The 4,977-nt window shown below is 48.9% G+C and overlaps 1 pseudogene; it reads left to right on the forward strand.

Annotated features, from left to right (window-relative positions):
- The first annotated feature begins 1,310 nt into the window (after positions 1-1,310).
- The window catches only part of LOC123068370 (receptor-like protein 6), an 8,037-nt pseudogene continuing 4,370 nt past the window's right edge, over positions 1,311-4,977 (forward strand).

Here is a 4,977-nt window from a genome sequence, read left to right on the forward strand (position 1 = left end):
ATCAATTCTCCCGCTCGGAGGCACGGTCACCATGGCAGCGGCCGGCGAAGGTGCCTTCCGCTGGGGAGTCGAGCCACCGGAATCGATTCGCCGCCCGGCACCAGGTCGCCGTCGGGGCTGATTCCGCTGTTAGCCCCCGTCAGTGCGGTGGTCATCAGATGGGGGCTCGGCTGCTGCCTCCTTCTTCTGCTGCTTCGTCGCAGGTACCGTTCAACTTCAACCTGTGTGCTGCACGCTCCTTCGTTCGAGCTTTTTGATTCCATCGTCTCGCCTTATCCGCCGTATTATTGTTATATCCAGTTCGACTCATGATGATTCGGAGCCCAATTTGAGGACAATTAGCATTCTCACCAGTGCCGCGTTACCTGATTGCATTGCATCTGTATCTCTATGGCGTCTGCCTAGCTGAAGAGAAGTGTTCCATCAGTAGTAGTACCCAACAATTAATTTAACCTTGCAGTCCTGCACACATAAACAATGCCTGGTCTTGCTCGACAGAGCTTTCCTCTCTTGCTAGTTGAGTTGCTACACGTATCAAACAACCAATCAAAGCTACTCCCTCCGTTCGAAATTACTTGTCGCAGAAATGGATGTATCTAGAACTAAAATACGTCTAGATACATCCATTTCCGAGACAAGTAATTCCGAACGGAGGGAGTACGTATTGGTACTCCAATTCACCTCCACCACTACATGGTGGTTTTGACTGCTTGCGAGTCACAATCTAGTGCTGCTGGGGCTGGGCTGGGATTGGCAACCAAGTCGCCGTCCTCCTCCATACAATTTCGCTAGAATGCACTAGCTACAGAGAAAATTGGCTGATATGACTGTCTGATCCTCTTGGCATATATGGTCTCTGTCCATTCGAAAGTACTATTCTATAAGAGTCACAGTTGTGCTCAGTCATCACGCACATATATAGTACAAGTCTTGCTTCGCAGGAGCTTTTTCTCTTGAACCGTTGCATTATTGAGAAGATTAGAGTCTTGAGTCTTGACCCTAGACCAGTGCAAAACTTCAAGTGATATGACTTCTGGAAAAACTATTTCTGAACCCCTTCGTTTTATTCAGCTTTGTTTATCCTCTGTAGAAAGCCCGATGGCTCCGATTTGTTGGGTGCTACTACTCTTTTCTTGGAGTACTTCCCTCCTTACCCACATCCAGCCGTCCTCACCATTACATTATTAGAGCTGAAGAGTTCAGTCTTGACCCATTCTTTTCTGCTTCGATCGCCCCCTCTATAAAAAGCCTTGCAACAAACCTCTCAAAGAGAAATAAACAAGTACACCTCCGTGTTGGAACTTAGGCAAATGGCTTCAATCGGTTGGGTGCTACTACTCTTACTTGCAGTGCTTCCCGCACTAGCCACCTCCGGCTCCGACGATGACGGTAACTTCACTCTCCGATGCCATCCAGACCAGGCTGCAACTCTCCTCCAGCTAAAGAAATCCTTCTTATTTTTCCGTTACCCCAATGCCCTTCAGTCATGGCAGGATGGTACTGACTGTTGTCTTTGGGAAGGTGTCAGGTGCAGCAATTCCTCGGGCCATGTGACTGCTTTGGAGCTTGGTGGGTGTGGCTTCTATAGTCAGGGCCTTGACCCTGCAATCTTCAAGCTCACCTCACTCCAACAACTTGACCTTAGCATGAACAATTTTGGCCCGTACAATCTCCCGACAAATGGGTTTGAGAGGCTCACCTCGCTCACCCACCTCAACCTCTCCTATTCAGTCTTCCGTGGCCAGATACCTACTGGTATCGGCAAACTTGCCAACCTTATCTCCTTGGATCTTTCTACTACTACTGATGATTCTGCTGTTTATGGCTATGATGCCAACGCCCTTGATGTTATTAGTCTGCCCAGGCTGGAGGAACCGAACTTTGAGATCTTAGTGGCCAACCTCAGCAGTCTGAGAGAGCTCTACCTTGAAGATGAAGTGGATATGTCTAGCAGCAGAGACTGGTGCCATGCTCTTGCTAAATCTCTTCCCCATCTCCGAGTTCTTAGCTTGAGGGAATGTCGACTCGGGGGTCCTATCTGTCCATCTCTCTCAACCCTCCATTCCCTAAATGTGATTAACCTTCAAGACAACTTCAATATGCCCGCTGCTCCTTTTCCAGAGTTTTTCATGGATTTTCTCAATTTAAGTGTGCTCCAACTTGGTTGGACAAATATCCAAGGGTGGTTCCCTCGTAGAACATTCAAATCAAAAACTCTACGAGTTCTTGACTTATCCTGGAACCACAATCTCTCAGGGCACATGCCCAACTTCTCCAACGCAAGTTCTTTAGAGACAATGATGCTAGATGGGACCAATTTCTCCTTTGGAAAAACAGGTTCTTTTAGCAATTTCAAGTCTTTGCAAACGTTAAGCATTGATGTGAATTTGGCTTTTATGGAGCATCAATCTTCACCCGGTATTCACATGTCTTTACGACATCTGGAACTCACCCTGACGGACTCGACAAAAGATTTGGGGCTAATTTTGTCATCGATCGGAGACCTGCAGAACTTGGCAAGCCTAGAACTCTCAGGATGGAACTTCTCTTGGACATCCTTCTCTTCAGTTGCCAAACTCAAGAACTTGAAAAGCCTGTCAATCATTGACTGCTACTTCACTAAGCCATCACTATCGGCAATTGGCAACCTCACAAACTTGGATAGCTTGGAAATCTTTGCTTATGATTTCTTATGGCCAATACCGTCTGCAATTGGTAATCTCAGAAGCTTGAAAAGCTTGGAATTTGTTAATCCTTATGGTTTCTTAGGGCCAATACCATCTGCAATTGGCAATCTCAGAAGCTTGAAAAGCTTGGAAATTAATGCTCATGGTTTATTAGGGCCGGTACCATCTTCAATTGGCAATCTTAGTAGCTTGATAAGGTTGGAAATTTCTGCTTCTGAGTTTTCTGGGCCAATGCCAGCTGCAATATGCAATCTTAGTAATTTGGAGACTTTGGAGATTCACAGTTCTGGGTTTTCTGGGCCAATACCCTATGCAGTTGGACTACTCAAGAAATTGACATCACTACGGCTTCGAGAGTGTAGCTTTTCTGGGAGCATACCAAATTCAGTATTTAATTTGACGCACCTAATTGAGTTAGATCTTTCATTTAATCTTCTCAGTGGTAAGACTTCTATATTCTTATTCTTGAGAGCAGTTTTTTTTAAAATTTTATTATACAAGTAATATCCTACAATTTCTAGTACTAAACGACACTGCATATTCCTTCGTAAATGTATGCTTTATTTAAGTTTATGTTCATTGGCTACTATGACTATTCGCTGTTGCTTTAAGAGACAAATAAATTTAATGGAACAATAATAACTAATGAGCATGCATCCAGATGGTAATCTTCCGAACAATAATACTGAATCAAGATTACCTAGAGGTGGCACTCCCTTCGCACTTCTGATAAGATAATCTCTACTCCCTCCGTTCCTAAATATAAGTCTTTTTAGATATTCAAATATGGACTATATATGGAGCAAAATGAGTGAATCTACACTCTAAACAATGTCTATATACGTCCGTATGTAGTTTATATTGAAAACTCTAAAAAGACTTATATTTAAGAACAGAGGGAGTATGTCCTTTGTGAGATAGGATTTCGGTGTGGAAATGCCAGTCTTTGGAAAAGTAAGTCATATAGGAGTATATGTTGTAGTCTTGGTTCAAAATACCAAAAAAGGCTTTTGCCCGCTTTATATATAAAGCAACATTAGCAACAACCCGGTACACATGCACGCCATCACAATACACGCACACACCCAAGGCAGGATACATAGGCGTTGAGCGCAGCAACACCCCCCTAGCACTACAAGAGCAACCGGGGTACCACCGCGAAGACATGAAGCCACATACGACGAACTGTGGGCTCCAAGATGGCGCCTTCAGGAAGGTTACGACACCGACGCGTAGCCACCGTCCGATCCGAGGATTAGAGTTTTCCCTGGAGCAACATGATGGGCAATGAGAGCCGCGACGAAGCCTTCGAGAAGGGGACGAGCTTCACCGCCGCCGGTTTGTCCTAAGATAGAACATGTTTTCATCCCGGCCAACACTCACCACCACCGAACGCCACACCCCGGCTACCACGCCGCCCATACGGCCATGGCCACCGGGCAACACCGAGTCACGGGCTCTGCCCATGAGCACCGTGCTCCCACCTCCAGGGCCGCCGCCCCGGCATCCAAGACCCTGACACCACCTCACCCGAGACCCGCCGCTACACCAACCAATGAGATGAGCAGAGAGGGCCCTCCTTTCGCACCCCTGGGCGGCCTCCAGCGCCGAGATCCAACTAGGTCGGGCAAAACTAGTCTCCATCGCCCCGTCTTGCTGCACGCGGGCGCGAGATGAGCTCCCCGGTGGCTCACCACCACCATACATGAGGCAAGGATGCGGCGGAACCCTCTCTTAACGATGGACAACAGCTGGGAGAGGGCCAACCCTTCGACGAATGTAGCACCCGGATGACAAGAAGAAGGATCGAAGGACGAAACAAGCCGCCTACAGACGAGCCGATGCCGAAACATGCCAGCTGTCGCCGCGGCCGACCTGCCAAGCTGTCGTCGAGCTACCCACGACCGAGGCAGCAGCCACACCGGGCCACTGCCAAACCCACGCTGCCCCCCGAGCTCCAAGCATCGGATCTGTCGGGCGCGCTCCTCCGTCATCTAGATTTGGTGAGCCGGGCTCCAGCTACTGCAGCCCGCAGCAGCTAGCGCAGCCCAGTAACCAACAGACAAACGCGCACCTCCAGCGTGCCGCCATCGCCACCGACTACTGCGGAGGTGGCCGCCCGTAGCCCAAGCCGCCCGCCACAACCCATGCTGCCCGTCCCGGCAGCCGCCAGATCTGGCACAGCTAGCCGCCGTTGTCTCCTAGCCAGACGCACTCTGCTGCCACGCAACCCACCACGCCACAAGCTTGCCTCAGCGACGCCGTCACCGAGGCCCGTCGTCATGCCGCC

Source organism: Triticum aestivum, chromosome 3B (assembly GCF_018294505.1).
Source record: "Triticum aestivum cultivar Chinese Spring chromosome 3B, IWGSC CS RefSeq v2.1, whole genome shotgun sequence".
NCBI lineage: Eukaryota > Viridiplantae > Streptophyta > Magnoliopsida > Poales > Poaceae > Triticum > Triticum aestivum.